Source organism: Eucyclogobius newberryi, unplaced genomic scaffold, assembly GCF_026437365.1.
Source record: "Eucyclogobius newberryi isolate DKJ021-1_F unplaced genomic scaffold, fEucNew1.0.hap1 SCAF_8, whole genome shotgun sequence".
In the NCBI taxonomy this organism is placed as follows: Eukaryota; Metazoa; Chordata; class Actinopteri; order Gobiiformes; family Gobiidae; genus Eucyclogobius; species Eucyclogobius newberryi.
The window spans coordinates 661,048-679,280 of NW_027316500.1; the positions used below are offsets into that span (position 1 = coordinate 661,048).

At 40.7% G+C, this 18,233-nt stretch overlaps 13 non-coding genes across 13 annotated transcripts; all 13 read left to right on the plus strand.

Annotated features, from left to right (window-relative positions):
* The first annotated feature begins 287 nt into the window (after nt 1-287).
* Nucleotides 288-359, plus strand: trnae-cuc (transfer RNA glutamic acid (anticodon CUC)). The gene has a single exon. It is a non-coding gene; the product is annotated as a tRNA-Glu (tRNA).
* Nucleotides 360-2,148: 1,789 nt separating this feature from the next.
* On the plus strand, nt 2,149-2,220 carry trnae-cuc (transfer RNA glutamic acid (anticodon CUC)). Its single transcript has one exon. It is a non-coding gene; the product is annotated as a tRNA-Glu (tRNA).
* Nucleotides 2,221-4,009: 1,789 nt separating this feature from the next.
* Nucleotides 4,010-4,081, plus strand: trnae-cuc (transfer RNA glutamic acid (anticodon CUC)). The gene has a single exon. It is a non-coding gene; the product is annotated as a tRNA-Glu (tRNA).
* Nucleotides 4,082-5,890: 1,809 nt separating this feature from the next.
* Nucleotides 5,891-5,962, plus strand: trnae-cuc (transfer RNA glutamic acid (anticodon CUC)). Its single transcript has one exon. It is a non-coding gene; the product is annotated as a tRNA-Glu (tRNA).
* A 1,811-nt stretch (nt 5,963-7,773) lies between these two features.
* trnae-cuc (transfer RNA glutamic acid (anticodon CUC)) lies at nt 7,774-7,845 on the plus strand. Its single transcript has one exon. It is a non-coding gene; the product is annotated as a tRNA-Glu (tRNA).
* Nucleotides 7,846-9,654: 1,809 nt separating this feature from the next.
* On the plus strand, nt 9,655-9,726 carry trnae-cuc (transfer RNA glutamic acid (anticodon CUC)). Its single transcript has one exon. It is a non-coding gene; the product is annotated as a tRNA-Glu (tRNA).
* Nucleotides 9,727-10,767: 1,041 nt separating this feature from the next.
* Nucleotides 10,768-10,839, plus strand: trnam-cau (transfer RNA methionine (anticodon CAU)). The gene has a single exon. It is a non-coding gene; the product is annotated as a tRNA-Met (tRNA).
* Nucleotides 10,840-11,535: 696 nt separating this feature from the next.
* On the plus strand, nt 11,536-11,607 carry trnae-cuc (transfer RNA glutamic acid (anticodon CUC)). Its single transcript has one exon. It is a non-coding gene; the product is annotated as a tRNA-Glu (tRNA).
* A 1,041-nt stretch (nt 11,608-12,648) lies between these two features.
* On the plus strand, nt 12,649-12,720 carry trnam-cau (transfer RNA methionine (anticodon CAU)). Its single transcript has one exon. It is a non-coding gene; the product is annotated as a tRNA-Met (tRNA).
* Nucleotides 12,721-13,416: 696 nt separating this feature from the next.
* Nucleotides 13,417-13,488, plus strand: trnae-cuc (transfer RNA glutamic acid (anticodon CUC)). The gene has a single exon. It is a non-coding gene; the product is annotated as a tRNA-Glu (tRNA).
* A 1,809-nt stretch (nt 13,489-15,297) lies between these two features.
* trnae-cuc (transfer RNA glutamic acid (anticodon CUC)) lies at nt 15,298-15,369 on the plus strand. The gene has a single exon. It is a non-coding gene; the product is annotated as a tRNA-Glu (tRNA).
* Nucleotides 15,370-16,410: 1,041 nt separating this feature from the next.
* On the plus strand, nt 16,411-16,482 carry trnam-cau (transfer RNA methionine (anticodon CAU)). The gene has a single exon. It is a non-coding gene; the product is annotated as a tRNA-Met (tRNA).
* Nucleotides 16,483-17,179: 697 nt separating this feature from the next.
* On the plus strand, nt 17,180-17,251 carry trnae-cuc (transfer RNA glutamic acid (anticodon CUC)). The gene has a single exon. It is a non-coding gene; the product is annotated as a tRNA-Glu (tRNA).
* Nucleotides 17,252-18,233: the final 982 nt, after the last annotated feature.

Genomic DNA, 18,233 nt, shown 5'->3' on the forward strand with positions numbered 1-18,233 from the left:
AAAACCCCATAATTATAATGCACAGGACAATAGCCTCCAAAATCCCGTATTGTGGATTTCAGGTCCATGGTCTTATTGGCTGAATGACAAGCAATATACAAATCACGAGACTTGTTCCATTTAGAATGGGCTTCTTTCAATTACATGCAGAATCAAACACTTTTAGATTTGATTAAAAATGCTTGCTAACAAGCTGATTCCCCAAATATGCACTGTTTGGACTGTTCCTCAACTCTCAAACATCACTGAGGTCTACTTTATAATTCAATCAGTTGCTTTGTAATCCTTCCCATATGGTCTAGCGGTTAGGATTCCTGGTTCTCACCCAGGTAGCCCGGGTTCAACTCCCGGTATGGGAATATCCTGCTCTTGGAAGACTTGTATCCACATTACGCACAGGACATGTTGTGAAAACAAGTGTAAAAACCTTTAATTGGTGTCCAGCGAGGCATAGAAAAATATCACGCATTTGGGCGCAGCTTTAATATCTAGTAATCGACGTTTAGCTTTTCCATGCAGTCTAACAGTTGTTGGATTTGAATATATCCCTTCACAGGGACACGAACCTAAATCTAGCCCCTTAGACCACTCGGCCAGAATATCTAGTAGGGATCCAACACAAACTCAGAATGGCCAGATAGTGCTTCTTACCCAAAATGTTTTCATGCACTCAGTCAAATGCTTTGTTTGAAACAAAACAATATCTCAAATTTGAGAGCAAAATGAACTGTATTCAATATCAAGAAATACTTCTATTTAGCAAAAGCAAAATACAAATCACGAGATTTGTTGCACGTAGAGTGGGCTTCTTTCCATTACATGCAGAACCAAGCACTTTTAGATAGTAAAAATGCTTGCTTAAAAGCTGGTGCCCCAACTGAGCACTGTTCCTTAACCTCTCCAACATCCATGAGGCTTATGTTACACTTCAATCTTTTACACTTGATTCTTACATTTCCCATATGCTCTAGTGGTTAGGATTTCTGTCAACTGGAATTGAATCCTGTCAGCAACGTCTGTTTGGGAGCACAACTTTCAAGCTTTCGTTCCATTTTATAAACCAGCATGTTTCATTTCTCAGCATTTCTTTCAGATCAAGGGCATGTAGGAAATCCTGGGTTCAGTCCCCTGCAGCGCCATTCAGTAGTCTGTTCATGGCACAAAGGGAAAGGTCCAAACCTTGCTTGGAAAAAAATCATGACAGGCAGTAGATGGGGATGTAGCTCAGTGGTAGAGCACAGTGCTTCTGTGCAAGATCCCAGTTCTGCATTACCTTTGAATCTAGATAACACATTTTGAAGCAATTTGAGTCATTTAGATGTATATAGCCCCGTAGGTATAATGCACTGGCCCCCTAAACCAGGTATTTTAGGTTCAAGTCCCATCAAAGGAGAGCACTCAGCAGAGTGGCGCAGCGGAAGCGTGCTGTGCCCATAACCCAGAGGTCGATGGATCGAAACCATCCTCTGCTAGAATGTGTTACTTTGCACTGATGGCTTTTCTAATCAGGATTAACCAAGCTAGTCATCAAAGTGTAGGTTTATTCTCAACTGATGCCGATATAGATGATGGAAGCTGAGTTTCAGCGCGAGCTCCCAGTTCCACCTTCTATTTAATCCATCCTACATTGTCATTTCTTTTTTGGGGGGAGAAATAGCTGAGAAGGAACTCTTTCAAGACTATGTTACTTCACAAGTAATCAAAGTCAACGCTATGTTTAAGTAACTCTCTTGTCTTTAAGATAATGGTCCAGCAATCAGCACCTAGTAAAATTGCATACTCATGCTGAACCAACAAGATGTAGGTCAAAAAAGGACTATGGTTACACATTTTGAAGCAATTTGAGTCTATTAGGTGTACAAAACCCCATAATTATAATGCACAGGACAATAGCCTCCAAAATCCCGTATTGTGGATTTCAGGTCCATGGTCTTGTTTGGCTGAACGACAAGCAACATACAAATCACGAGACTTTTTCCATTTAGAATGGGCTTCTTTCAATTACATGCAGAATCAAACACTTTTAGATTGGATTAAAAATGCTTGCTAACAAGCTGATTCCCCAAATATGCACTGTTTGGACTGTTCCTCAACTCTCAAACCTCACTGAGGTCTACTTTATAATTCAATCAGTTGCTTTGTAATCATTCCCATATGGTCTAGTGGTTAGGATTCCTGGTTCTCACCCAGGTGGCCCGGGTTCAACTCCCGGTATGGGAATATGCTGCTCTTGGAAGACTTGTATCCACATTACGCACAGGACATGTTGTGAAAACAAGTGTAAAAACCTTTAATTGGTGTCCAGCGAAGCATAGAAAAATATCACGCATTTGGGCGCAGCTTTAATATCTAGTAATCGACGTTTAGCTTTTCCATGCAGTCTAACAGTTGTTGGATTTGAATATATCCCTTCACAGGGACACGAACCTAAATCTAGCCCCTTAGACCACTCGGCCAGAATATCTAGTAGGGATCCAACACAAACTCAGAATGGCCAGATAGTGCTTCTTACCCAAAATGTTTTCATGCACTCAGTCAAATGCTTTGTTTGAAACAAAACAATATCTCAAATTTGAGAGCAAAATGAACTGTATTCAATATCAAGAAATACTTCTATTTAGCAAAAGCAAAATACAAATCACGAGATTTGTTGCACGTAGAGTGGGCTTCTTTCCATTACATGCAGAACCAAGCACTTTTAGATAGTAAAAATGCTTGCTTAAAAGCTGGTGCCCCAACTGAGCACTGTTCCTTAACCTCTCCAACATCCATGAGGCTTATGTTACACTTCAATCTTTTACACTTGATTCTTACATTTCCCATATGCTCTAGTGGTTAGGATTTCTGTCAACTGGAATTGAATCCTGTCAGCAACGTCTGTTTGGGAGCACAACTTTCAAGCTTTCGTTCCATTTTATAAACCAGCATGTTTCATTTCTCAGCATTTCTTTCAGATCAAGGGCATGTAGGAAATCCTGGGTTCAGTCCCCTGCAGCGCCATTCAGTAGTCTGTTCATGGCACAAAGGGAAAGGTCCAAACCTTGCTTGGAAAAAAATCATGACAGGCAGTAGATGGGGATGTAGCTCAGTGGTAGAGCACAGTGCTTCTGTGCAAGATCCCAGTTCTGCATTACCTTTGAATCTAGATAACACATTTTGAAGCAATTTGAGTCATTTAGATGTATATAGCCCCGTAGGTATAATGCACTGGCCCCCTAAACCAGGTATTTTAGGTTCAAGTCCCATCGAAGGAGAGCACTCAGCAGAGTGGCGCAGCGGAAGCGTGCTGTGCCCATAACCCAGAGGTCGATGGATCGAAACCATCCTCTGCTAGAATGTGTTACTTTGCACTGATGGCTTTTCTAATCAGGATTAACCAAGCTAGTCATCAAAGTGTAGGTTTATTCTCAACTGATGCCGATATAGATGATGGAAGCTGAGTTTCAGCGCGAGCTCCCAGTTCCACCTTCTATTTAATCCATCCTACATTGTCATTTCTTTTTTGGGGGGAGAAATAGCTGAGAAGGAACTCTTTCAAGACTATGTTACTTCACAAGTAATCAAAGTCAACGCTATGTTTAAGTAACTCTCTTGTCTTTAAGATAATGGTCCAGCAATCAGCACCTAGTAAAATTGCATACTCATGCTGAACCAACAAGATGTAGGTCAAAAAAGGACTATGGTTACACATTTTGAAGCAATTTGAGTCTATTAGGTGTACAAAACCCCATAATTATAATGCACAGGACAATAGCCTCCAAAATCCCGTATTGTGGATTTCAGGTCCATGGTCTTGTTTGGCTGAACGACAAGCAACATACAAATCACGAGACTTTTTCCATTTAGAATGGGCTTCTTTCAATTACATGCAGAATCAAACACTTTTAGATTGGATTAAAAATGCTTGCTAACAAGCTGATTCCCCAAATATGCACTGTTTGGACTGTTCCTCAACTCTCAAACCTCACTGAGGTCTACTTTATAATTCAATCAGTTGCTTTGTAATCATTCCCATATGGTCTAGTGGTTAGGATTCCTGGTTCTCACCCAGGTGGCCCGGGTTCAACTCCCGGTATGGGAATATGCTGCTCTTGGAAGACTTGTATCCACATTACGCACAGGACATGTTGTGAAAACAAGTGTAAAAACCTTTAATTGGTGTCCAGCGAAGCATAGAAAAATATCACGCATTTGGGCGCAGCTTTAATATCTAGTAATCGACGTTTAGCTTTTCCATGCAGTCTAACAGTTGTTGGATTTGAATATATCCCTTCACAGGGACACGAACCTAAATCTAGCCCCTTAGACCACTCGGCCAGAATATCTAGTAGGGATCCAACACAAACTCAGAATGGCCAGATAGTGCTTCTTACCCAAAATGTTTTCATGCACTCAGTCAAATGCTTTGTTTGAAACAAAACAATATCTCAAATTTGAGAGCAAAATGAACTGTATTCAATATCAAGAAATACTTCTATTTAGCAAAAGCAAAATACAAATCACGAGATGTGTTGCACGTAGAGTGGGCTTCTTTCCATTACATGCAGAACCAAGCACTTTTAGATAGTAAAAATGCTTGCTTAAAAGCTGGTGCCGCAACTGAGCACTGTTCCTTAACCTCTCCAACATCCATGAGGCTTATGTTACACTTCAATCTTTTACACTTGATTCTTACATTTCCCATATGCTCTAGTGGTTAGGATTTCTGTCAACTGGAATTGAATCCTGTCAGCAACGTCTGTTTGGGAGCACAACTTTCAAGCTTTCGTTCCATTTTATAAACCAGCATGTTTCATTTCTCAGCATTTCTTTCAGATCAAGGGCATGTAGGAAATCCTGGGTTCAGTCCCCTGCAGCGCCATTCAGTAGTCTGTTCATGGCACAAAGGGAAAGGTCCAAACCTTGCTTGGAAAAAAATCATGACAGGCAGTAGATGGGGATGTAGCTCAGTGGTAGAGCACAGTGCTTCTGTGCAAGATCCCAGTTCTGCATTACCTTTGAATCTAGATAACACATTTTGAAGCAATTTGAGTCATTTAGATGTATATAGCCCCGTAGGTATAATGCACTAGCCCCCTAAACCAGGTATTTTAGGTTCAAGTCCCATTGAAGGAGAGCACTCAGCAGAGTGGCGCAGCGGAAGCGTGCTGGGCCCATAACCCAGAGGTCGATGGATCAAAACCATCCTCTGCTAGAATGTGTTTATTTGCACGGATGGCTTTTCTAATCAGGATTAACCAAGCTAGTCAGCAAAGTGTAGGTTTATTCTCAAGTGATGCCCATATAGATGATGGAAGCTGAGTTTCAGCGCGAGCTCCCAGTTCCACCTTCCATTTAATCGAGCAGCACTTTTATTTAATCCATCCTACATTGTCATTTCTTTTTTGGGGGGAAAAATAGCTGAGAAGGAACTCTTTCAAGACTATGTTACTTCACAAGTAATCAAAGTCAACGCTATGTTTAAGTAACTCTCTTGTCTTTAAGATAATGGTCCAGCAATCAGCACCTAGTAAAATTGCATACTCATGCTGAACCAACAAGATGTAGGTCAAAAAAGGACTATGGTTACACATTTTGAAGTAATTTGAGTCTATTAGGTGTACAAAACCCCATAATTATAATGCACAGGACAATAGCCTCCAAAATCCCGTATTGTGGATTTCAGGTCCATGGTCTTATTGGCTGAATGACAAGCAATATACAAATCACGAGACTTTTTCCATTTAGAATGGGCTTCTTTCAATTACATGCAGAATCAAACACTTTTAGATTGGATTAAAAATGCTTGCTAACAAGCTGATTCCCCAAATATGCACTGTTTGGACTGTTCCTCAACTCTCAAACCTCACTGAGGTATACTTTATAATTCAATCAGTTGCTTTGTAATCCTTCCCATATGGTCTAGCGGTTAGGATTCCTGGTTCTCACCCAGGTGGCCCGGGTTCAACTCCCGGTATGGGAATATGCTGCTCTTGGAAGACTTGTATCCACATTACGCACAGGACATGTTGTGAAAACAAGTGTAAAAACCTTTAATTGGTGTCCGGCGAGGCATAGAAAAATATCATGCATTTGGGCGCAGCTTTAATATCTAGTAATCGACGTTTAGCTTTTCCATGCAGTCTAACAGTTGTTGGATTTGAATATATCCCTTCACAGGGACACGAACCTAAATCTAGCCCCTTAGACCACTCGGCCAGAATATCTAGTAGGGATCCAACACAAACTCAGAATGGCCAGATAGTGCTTCTTACCCAAAATGTTTTCATGCACTCAGTCAAATGCTTTGTTTGAAACAAAACAATATCTCAAATTTGAGAGCAAAATGAACTGTATTCAATATCAAGAAATACTTCTATTTAGCAAAAGCAAAATACAAATCACGAGATTTGTTGCACGTAGAGTGGGCTTCTTTCCATTACATGCAGAACCAAGCACTTTTAGATAGTAAAAATGCTTGCTTAAAAGCTGGTGCCCCAACTGAGCACTGTTCCTTAACCTCTCCAACATCCATGAGGCTTATGTTACACTTCAATCTTTTACACTTGATTCTTACATTTCCCATATGCTCTAGTGGTTAGGATTTCTGTCAACTGGAATTGAATCCTGTCAGCAACGTCTGTTTGGGAGCACAACTTTCAAGCTTTCGTTCCATTTTATAAACCAGCATGTTTCATTTCTCAGCATTTCTTTCAGATCAAGGGCATGTAGGAAATCCTGGGTTCAGTCCCCTGCAGCGCCATTCAGTAGTCTGTTCATGGCACAAAGGGAAAGGTCCAAACCTTGCTTGGAAAAAAATCATGACAGGCAGTAGATGGGGATGTAGCTCAGTGGTAGAGCACAGTGCTTCTGTGCAAGATCCCAGTTCTGCATTACCTTTGAATCTAGATAACACATTTTGAAGCAATTTGAGTCATTTAGATGTATATAGCCCCGTAGGTATAATGCACTGGCCCCCTAAACCAGGTATTTTAGGTTCAAGTCCCATTGATGGAGAGCACTCAGCAGAGTGGCGCAGCGGAAGCGTGCTGGGCCCATAACCCAGAGGTCGATGGATCGAAACCATTCTCTGCTAGAATGTGTTTATTTGCACTGATGGCTTTTCTAATCAGGATTAACCAAGCTAGTCAGCAAAGTGTAGGTTTATTCTCAAGTGATGCCGATATAGATGATGGAAGCTGAGTTTCAGCGCGAGCTCCCAGTTCCACCTTCCATTTAATCGAGCAGCACTTTTATTTAATCCATCCTACATTGTCATTTCTTTTTTTGGGGGGAAAAATAGCTGAGAAGGAACTCTTTCAAGACTATGTTACTTCACAAGTAATCAAAGTCAACGCTATGTTTAAGTAACTCTCTTGTCTTTAAGATAATGGTCCAGCAATCAGCACCTAGTAAAATTGCATACTCATGCTGAACCAACAAGATGTAGGTCAAAAAAGGACTATGGTTACACATTTTGAAGTAATTTGAGTCTATTAGGTGTACAAAACCCCATAATTAGAATGCACAGTACAATAGCCTCCAAAATCCCGTATTGTGGATTTCAGGTCCATGGTCTTGTTTGGCTGAACGACAAGCAACATACAAATCACGAGACTTTTTCCATTTAGAATGGGCTTCTTTCAATTACATGCAGAATCAAACACTTTTAGATTGGATTAAAAATGCTTGCTAACAAGCTGATTCCCCAAATATGCACTGTTTGGACTGTTCCTCAACTCTCAAACCTCACTGAGGTCTACTTTATAATTCAATCAGTTGCTTTGTAATCCTTCCCATATGGTCTAGTGGTTAGGATTCCTGGTTCTCACTCAGGTGGCCCGGGTTCAACTCCCGGTATGGGAATATGCTGCTCTTGGAAGACTTGTATCCACATTACGCACAGGACATGTTGTGAAAACAAGTGTAAAAACCTTTAATTGGTGTCCAGCGAAGCATAGAAAAATATCACGCATTTGGGCGCAGCTTTAATATCTAGTAATCGACGTTTAGCTTTTCCATGCAGTCTAACAGTTGTTGGATTTGAATATATCCCTTCACAGGGACACGAACCTAAATCTAGCCCCTTAGACCACTCGGCCAGAATATCTAGTAGGGATCCAACACAAACTCAGAATGGCCAGATAGTGCTTCTTACCCAAAATGTTTTCATGCACTCAGTCAAATGCTTTGTTTGAAACAAAACAATATCTCAAATTTGAGAGCAAAATGAACTGTATTCAATATCAAGAAATACTTCTATTTAGCAAAAGCAAAATACAAATCACGAGATGTGTTGCACGTAGAGTGGGCTTCTTTCCATTACATGCAGAACCAAGCACTTTTAGATAGTAAAAATGCTTGCTTAAAAGCTGGTGCCCCAACTGAGCACTGTTCCTTAACCTCTCCAACATCCATGAGGCTTATGTTACACTTCAATCTTTTACACTTGATTCTTACATTTCCCATATGCTCTAGTGGTTAGGATTTCTGTCAACTGGAATTGAATCCTGTCAGCAACGTCTGTTTGGGAGCACAACTTTCAAGCTTTCGTTCCATTTTATAAACCAGCATGTTTCATTTCTCAGCATTTCTTTCAGATCAAGGGCATGTAGGAAATCCTGGGTTCAGTCCCCTGCAGCGCCATTCAGTAGTCTGTTCATGGCACAAAGGGAAAGGTCCAAACCTTGCTTGGAAAAAAATCATGACAGGCAGTAGATGGGGATGTAGCTCAGTGGTAGAGCACAGTGCTTCTGTGCAAGATCCCAGTTCTGCATTACCTTTGAATCTAGATAACACATTTTGAAGCAATTTGAGTCATTTAGATGTATATAGCCCCGTAGGTATAATGCACTAGCCCCCTAAACCAGGTATTTTAGGTTCAAGTCCCATTGAAGGAGAGCACTCAGCAGAGTGGCGCAGCGGAAGCGTGCTGGGCCCATAACCCAGAGGTCGATGGATCAAAACCATCCTCTGCTAGAATGTGTTTATTTGCACGGATGGCTTTTCTAATCAGGATTAACCAAGCTAGTCAGCAAAGTGTAGGTTTATTCTCAAGTGATGCCGATATAGATGATGGAAGCTGAGTTTCAGCGCGAGCTCCCAGTTCCACCTTCCATTTAATCGAGCAGCACTTTTATTTAATCCATCCTACATTGTCATTTCTTTTTTGGGGGGAAAAATAGCTGAGAAGGAACTCTTTCAAGACTATGTTACTTCACAAGTAATCAAAGTCAACGCTATGTTTAAGTAACTCTCTTGTCTTTAAGATAATGGTCCAGCAATCAGCACCTAGTAAAATTGCATACTCATGCTGAACCAACAAGATGTAGGTCAAAAAAGGACTATGGTTACACATTTTGAAGTAATTTGAGTCTATTAGGTGTACAAAACCCCATAATTATAATGCACAGGACAATAGCCTCCAAAATCCCGTATTGTGGATTTCAGGTCCATGGTCTTATTGGCTGAATGACAAGCAATATACAAATCACGAGACTTTTTCCATTTAGAATGGGCTTCTTTCAATTACATGCAGAATCAAACACTTTTAGATTGGATTAAAAATGCTTGCTAACAAGCTGATTCCCCAAATATGCACTGTTTGGACTGTTCCTCAACTCTCAAACCTCACTGAGGTATACTTTATAATTCAATCAGTTGCTTCGTAATCCTTCCCATATGGTCTAGCGGTTAGGATTCCTGGTTCTCACCCAGGTGGCCCGGGTTCAACTCCCGGTATGGGAATATGCTGCTCTTGGAAGACTTGTATCCACATTACGCACAGGACATGTTGTGAAAACAAGTGTAAAAACCTTTAATTGGTGTCCAGCGAGGCATAGAAAAATATCACGCATTTGGGCGCAGCTTTAATATCTAGTAATCGACGTTTAGCTTTTCCATGCAGTCTAACAGTTGTTGGATTTGAATATATCCCTTCACAGGGACACGAACCTAAATCTAGCCCCTTAGACCACTCGGCCAGAATATCTAGTAGGGATCCAACACAAACTCAGAATGGCCAGATAGTGCTTCTTACCCAAAATGTTTTCATGCACTCAGTCAAATGCTTTGTTTGAAACAAAACAATATCTCAAATTTGAGAGCAAAATGAACTGTATTCAATATCAAGAAATACTTCTATTTAGCAAAAGCAAAATACAAATCACGAGATTTGTTGCACGTAGAGTGGGCTTCTTTCCATTACATGCAGAACCAAGCACTTTTAGATAGTAAAAATGCTTGCTTAAAAGCTGGTGCCCCAACTGAGCACTGTTCCTTAACCTCTCCAACATCCATGAGGCTTATGTTACACTTCAATCTTTTACACTTGATTCTTACATTTCCCATATGCTCTAGTGGTTAGGATTTCTGTCAACTGGAATTGAATCCTGTCAGCAACGTCTGTTTGGGAGCACAACTTTCAAGCTTTCGTTCCATTTTATAAACCAGCATGTTTCATTTCTCAGCATTTCTTTCAGATCAAGGGCATGTAGGAAATCCTGGGTTCAGTCCCCTGCAGCGCCATTCAGTAGTCTGTTCATGGCACAAAGGGAAAGGTCCAAACCTTGCTTGGAAAAAAATCATGACAGGCAGTAGATGGGGATGTAGCTCAGTGGTAGAGCACAGTGCTTCTGTGCAAGATCCCAGTTCTGCATTACCTTTGAATCTAGATAACACATTTTGAAGCAATTTGAGTCATTTAGATGTATATAGCCCCGTAGGTATAATGCACTGGCCCACTAAACCAGGTATTTTAGGTTCAAGTCCCATCGATCGAGAGCACTCAGCAGAGTGGCGCAGCGGAAGCGTGCTGGGCCCATAACCCAGAGGTCGATGGATCGAAACCATCCTCTGCTAGAATGTGTTACTTTGCACGGATGGCTTTTCTAATCAGGATTAACCAAGCTAGTCAGCAAAGTGTAGGTTTATTCTAAAGTGATGCCGATATAGATGATGGAAGCTGAGTTTCAGCGCGAGCTCCCAGTTCCACCTTCCATTTAATCGAGCAGCACTTTTATTTAATCCATCCTACATTGTCATTTCTTTTTTGGGGGGAAAAATAGCTGAGAAGGAACTCTTTCAAGACTATGTTACTTCACAAGTAATCAAAGTCAACGCTATGTTTAAGTAACTCTCTTGTCTTTAAGATAATGGTCCAGCAATCAGCACCTAGTAAAATTGCATACTCATGCTGAACCAACAAGATGTAGGTCAAAAAAGGACTATGGTTACACATTTTGAAGTAATTTGAGTCTATTAGGTGTACAAAACCCCATAATTATAATGCACAGGACAATAGCCTCCAAAATCCCGTATTGTGGATTTCAGGTCCATGGTCTTATTGGCTGAATGACAAGCAATATACAAATCACGAGACTTTTTCCATTTAGAATGGGCTTCTTTCAATTACATGCAGAATCAAACACTTTTAGATTGGATTAAAAATGCTTGCTAACAAGCTGATTCCCCAAATATGCACTGTTTGGACTGTTCCTCAACTCTCAAACCTCACTGAGGTATACTTTATAATTCAATCAGTTGCTTTGTAATCCTTCCCATATGGTCTAGCGGTTAGGATTCCTGGTTCTCACCCAGGTGGCCCGGGTTCAACTCCCGGTATGGGTATATGCTGCTCTTGGAAGACTTGTATCCACATTACGCACAGGACATGTTGTGAAAACAAGTGTAAAAACCTTTAATTGGTGTCCAGCGAGGCATAGAAAAATATCACGCATTTGGGCGCAGCTTTAATATCTAGTAATCGACGTTTAGCTTTTCCATGCAGTCTAACAGTTGTTGGATTTGAATATATCCCTTCACAGGGACACGAACCTAAATCTAGCCCCTTAGACCACTCGGCCAGAATATCTAGTAGGGATCCAACACAAACTCAGAATGGCCAGATAGTGCTTCTTACCCAAAATGTTTTCATGCACTCAGTCAAATGCTTTGTTTGAAACAAAACAATATCTCAAATTTGAGAGCAAAATGAACTGTATTCAATATCAAGAAATACTTCTATTTAGCAAAAGCAAAATACAAATCACGAGATTTGTTGCACGTAGAGTGGGCTTCTTTCCATTACATGCAGAACCAAGCACTTTTAGATAGTAAAAATGCTTGCTTAAAAGCTGGTGCCCCAACTGAGCACTGTTCCTTAACCTCTCCAACATCCATGAGGCTTATGTTACACTTCAATCTTTTACACTTGATTCTTACATTTCCCATATGCTCTAGTGGTTAGGATTTCTGTCAACTGGAATTGAATCCTGTCAGCAACGTCTGTTTGGGAGCACAACTTTCAAGCTTTCGTTCCATTTTATAAACCAGCATGTTTCATTTCTCAGCATTTCTTTCAGATCAAGGGCATGTAGGAAATCCTGGGTTCAGTCCCCTGCAGCGCCATTCAGTAGTCTGTTCATGGCACAAAGGGAAAGGTCCAAACCTTGCTTGGAAAAAAATCATGACAGGCAGTAGATGGGGATGTAGCTCAGTGGTAGAGCACAGTGCTTCTGTGCAAGATCCCAGTTCTGCATTACCTTTGAATCTAGATAACACATTTTGAAGCAATTTGAGTCATTTAGATGTATATAGCCCCGTAGGTATAATGCACTGGCCCACTAAACCAGGTATTTTAGGTTCAAGTCCCATCGATGGAGAGCACTCAGCAGAGTGGCGCAGCGGAAGCGTGCTGGGCCCATAACCCAGAGGTCGATGGATCGAAACCATCCTCTGCTAGAATGTGTTTATTTGCACTGATGGCTTTTCTAATCAGGATTAACCAAGCTAGTCAGCAAAGTGTAGGTTTATTCTCAAGTGATGCCGATATAGATGATGGAAGCTGAGTTTCAGCGCGAGCTCCCAGTTCCACCTTCCATTTAATCGAGCAGCACTTTTATTTAATCCATCCTACATTGTCATTTCTTTTTTGGGGGGAAAAATAGCTGAGAAGGAACTCTTTCAAGACTATGTTACTTCACAAGTAATCAAAGTCAACGCTATGTTTAAGTAACTCTCTTGTCTTTAAGATAATGGTCCAGCAATCAGCACCTAGTAAAATTGCATACTCATGCTGAACCAACAAGATGTAGGTCAAAAAAGGACTATGGTTACACATTTTGAAGTAATTTGAGTCTATTAGGTGTACAAAACCCCATAATTATAATGCACAGGACAATAGCCTCCAAAATCCCGTATTGTGGATTTCAGGTCCATGGTCTTATTGGCTGAATGACAAGCAATATACAAATCACGAGACTTTTTCCATTTAGAATGGGCTTCTTTCAATTACATGCAGAATCAAACACTTTTAGATTGGATTAAAAATGCTTGCTAACAAGCTGATTCCCCAAATATGCACTGTTTGGACTGTTCCTCAACTCTCAAACCTCACTGAGGTATACTTTATAATTCAATCAGTTGCTTTGTAATCCTTCCCATATGGTCTAGCGGTTAGGATTCCTGGTTCTCACCCAGGTGGCCCGGGTTCAACTCCCGGTATGGGAATATGCTGCTCTTGGAAGACTTGTATCCACATTACGCACAGGACATGTTGTGAAAACAAGTGTAAAAACCTTTAATTGGTGTCCAGCGAGGCATAGAAAAATATCACGCATTTGGGCGCAGCTTTAATATCTAGTAATCGACGTTTAGCTTTTCCATGCAGTCTAACAGTTGTTGGATTTGAATATATCCCTTCACAGGGACACGAACCTAAATCTAGCCCCTTAGACCACTCGGCCAGAATATCTAGTAGGGATCCAACACAAACTCAGAATGGCCAGATAGTGCTTCTTACCCAAAATGTTTTCATGCACTCAGTCAAATGCTTTGTTTGAAACAAAACAATATCTCAAATTTGAGAGCAAAATGAACTGTATTCAATATCAAGAAATACTTCTATTTAGCAAAAGCAAAATACAAATCACGAGATTTGTTGCACGTAGAGTGGGCTTCTTTCCATTACATGCAGAACCAAGCACTTTTAGATAGTAAAAATGCTTGCTTAAAAGCTGGTGCCCCAACTGAGCACTGTTCCTTAACCTCTCCAACATCCATGAGGCTTATGTTACACTTCAATCTTTTACACTTGATTCTTACATTTCCCATATGCTCTAGTGGTTAGGATTTCTGTCAACTGGAATTGAATCCTGTCAGCAACGTCTGTTTGGGAGCACAACTTTCAAGCTTTCGTTCCATTTTATAAACCAGCATGTTTCATTTCTCAGCATTTCTTTCAGATCAAGGGCATGTAGGAAATCCTGGGTTCAGTCCCCTGCAGCGCCATTCAGTAGTCTGTTCATGGCACAAAGGGAAAGGTCCAAACCTTGCTTGGAAAAAAATCATGACAGGCAGTAGATGGGGATGTAGCTCAGTGGTAGAGCACAGTGCTTCTGTGCAAGATCCCAGTTCTGCATTACCTTTGAATCTAGATAACACATTTTGAAGCAATTTGAGTCATTTAGATGTATATAGCCCCGTAGGTATAATGCACTGGCCCACTAAACCAGGTATTTTAGGTTAAAGTCCCATCGATGGAGAGCACTCAGCAGAGTGGCGCAGCGGAAGCGTGCTGGGCCCATAACCCAGAGGTCGATGGATCGAAACCATCCTCTTCTAGAATGTGTTTATTTGCACTGATGGCTTTTCTAATCAGGATTAACCAAGCTAGTCAGCAAAGTGTAGGTTTATTCTCAAGTGATGCCGATATAGATGATGGAAGCTGAGTTTCAGCGCGAGCTCCCAGTTCTACCTTACATTTAATCGAGCAGCACTTTTATTTAATCCATCCTACATTGTCATTTCTTTTTTGGGGGGAAAAATAGCTGAGAAGGAACTCTTTCAAGACTATGTTACTTCACAAGTAATCAAAGTCAACGCTATGTTTAAGTAACTCTCTTGTCTTTAAGATAATGGTCCAGCAATCAGCACCTAGTAAAATTGCATACTCATGCTGAACCAACAAGATGTAGGTCAAAAAAGGACTATGGTTACACATTTTGAAGCAATTTGAGTCTATTAGGTGTACAAAACCCCATAATTATAATGCACAGGACAATAGCCTCCAAAATCCCGTATTGTGGATTTCAGGTCCATGGTCTTATTGGCTGAATGACAAGCAATATACAAATCACGAGACTTTTTCCATTTAGAATGGGCTTCTTTCAATTACATGCAGAATCAAACACTTTTAGATTGGATTAAAAATGCTTGCTAACAAGCTGATTCCCCAAATATGCACTGTTTGGACTGTTCCTCAACTCTCAAACCTCACTGAGGTATACTTTATAATTCAATCAGTTGCTTTGTAATCCTTCCCATATGGTCTAGCGGTTAGGATTCCTGGTTCTCACCCAGGTGGCCCGGGTTCAACTCCCGGTATGGGAATATGCTGCTCTTGGAAGACTTGTATCCACATTACGCACAGGACATGTTGTGAAAACAAGTGTAAAAACCTTTAATTGGTGTCATGCGAGGCATAGAAAAATATCACGCATTTGGGCGCAGCTTTAATATCTAGTAATCGACGTTTAGCTTTTCCATGCAGTCTAACAGTTGTTGGATTTGAATATATCCCTTCACAGGGACACGAACCTAAATCTAGCCCCTTAGACCACTCGGCCAGAATATCTAGTAGGGATCCAACACAAACTCAGAATGGCCAGATAGTGCTTCTTACCCAAAATGTTTTCATGCACTCAGTCAAATGCTTTGTTTGAAACAAAACAATATCTCAAATTTGAGAGCAAAATGAACTGTATTCAATATCAAGAAATACTTCTATTTAGCAAAAGCAAAATACAAATCACGAGATTTGTTGCACGTAGAGTGGGCTTCTTTCCATTACATGCAGAACCAAGCACTTTTAGATAGTAAAAATGCTTGCTTAAAAGCTGGTGCCCCAACTGAGCACTGTTCCTTAACCTCTCCAACATCCATGAGGCTTATGTTACACTTCAATCTTTTACACTTGATTCTTACATTTCCCATATGCTCTAGTGGTTAGGATTTCTGTCAACTGGAATTGAATCCTGTCAGCAACGTCTGTTTGGGAGCACAACTTTCAAGCTTTCGTTCCATTTTATAAACCAGCATGTTTCATTTCTCAGCATTTCTTTCAGATCAAGGGCATGTAGGAAATCCTGGGTTCAGTCCCCTGCAGCGCCATTCAGTAGTCTGTTCATGGCACAAAGGGAAAGGTCCAAACCTTGCTTGGAAAAAAATCATGACAGGCAGTAGATGGGGATGTAGCTCAGTGGTAGAGCACAGTGCTTCTGTGCAAGATCCCAGTTCTGCATTACCTTTGAATCTAGATAACACATTTTGAAGCAATTTGAGTCATTTAGATGTATATAGCCCCGTAGGTATAATGCACTGGCCCACTAAACCAGGTATTTTAGGTTAAAGTCCCATCGATGGAGAGCACTCAGCAGAGTGGCGCAGCGGAAGCGTGCTGGGCCCATAACCCAGAGGTCGATGGATCGAAACCATCCTCTGCTAGAATGTGTTTATTTGCACTGATGGCTTTTCTAATCAGGATTAACCAAGCTAGTCAGCAAAGTGTAGGTTTATTCTCAAGTGATGCCGATATAGATGATGGAAGCTGAGTTTCAGCGCGAGCTCCCAGTTCCACCTTCCATTTAATCGAGCAGCACTTTTATTTAATCCATCCTACATTGTCATTTCTTTTTTGGGGGGAAAAATAGCTGAGAAGGAACTCTTTCAAGACTATGTTACTTCACAAGTAATCAAAGTCAACGCTATGTTTAAGTAACTCTCTTGTCTTTAAGATAATGGTCCAGCAATCAGCACCTAGTAAAATTGCATACTCATGCTGAACCAACAAGATGTAGGTCAAAAAAGGACTATGGTTACACATTTTGAAGTAATTTGAGTCTATTAGGTGTACAAAACCCCATAATTATAATGCACAGGACAATAGCCTCCAAAATCCCGTATTGTGGATTTCAGGTCCATGGTCTTATTGGCTGAATGACAAGCAATATACAAATCACGAGACTTTTTCCATTTAGAATGGGCTTCTTTCAATTACATGCAGAATCAAACACTTTTAGATTGGATTAAAAAATGCTTGCTAACAAGCTGATTCCCCAAATATGCACTGTTTGGACTGTTCCTCAACTCTCAAACATCACTGAGGTCTACTTTATAATTCAATCAGTTGCTTTGTAATCCTTCCCATATGGTCTAGCGGTTAGGATTCCTGGTTCTCACCCAGGTGGCCCGGGTTCAACTCCCGGTATGGGAATATCCTGCTCTTGGAAGACTTGTATCCACATTACGCACAGGACATGTTGTGAAAACAAGTGTAAAAACCTTTAATTGATGTCCAGCGAGGCATAGAAAAATATCACGCATTTGGGCGCAGCTTTAATATCTAGTAATCGACCTTTAGCTTTTCCATGCAGTCTAACAGTTGTTGGATTTGAATGCATCCCTTCACAGGGACACGAACCTAAATCTAGCCCCTTAGACCACTCGGCCAGAATATCTAGTAGGGATCCAACACAAACTCAGAATGGCCAGATAGTGCTTCTTACCCAAAATGTTTTCATGCACTCAGTCAAATGCTTTGTTTGAAACAAAACAATATCTCAAATTTGAGAGCAAAATGAACTGTATTCAATATCAAGAAATACTTCTATTTAGCAAAAGCAAAATACAAATCACGAGATTTGTTGCACGTAGAGTGGGCTTCTTTCCATTACATGCAGAACCAAGCACTTTTAGATAGTAAAAATGCTTGCTTAAAAGCTGGTGCCCCAACTGAGCACTGTTCCTTAACCTCTCCAACATCCATGAGGCTTATGTTACACTTCAATCTTTTACACTTGATTCTTACATTTCCCATATGCTCTAGTGGTTAGGATTTCTGTCAACTGGAATTGAATCCTGTCAGCAACGTCTGTTTTGGAGCACAACTTTCAAGCTTTCGTTCCATTTTATAAACCAGCATGTTTCATTTCTCAGCATTTCTTTCAGATCAAGGGCATGTAGGAAATCCTGGGTTCAGTCCCCTGCAGCGCCATTCAGTAGTCTGTTCATGGCACAAAGGGAAAGGTCCAAACCTTGCTTGGAAAAAAAATCATGACAGGCAGTAGATGGGGATGTAGCTCAGTGGTAGAGCACAGTGCTTCTGTGCAAGATCCCAGTTCTGCATTACCTTTGAATCTAGATAACACATTTTGAAGCAATTTGAGTCATTTAGATGTATATAGCCCCGTAGGTAT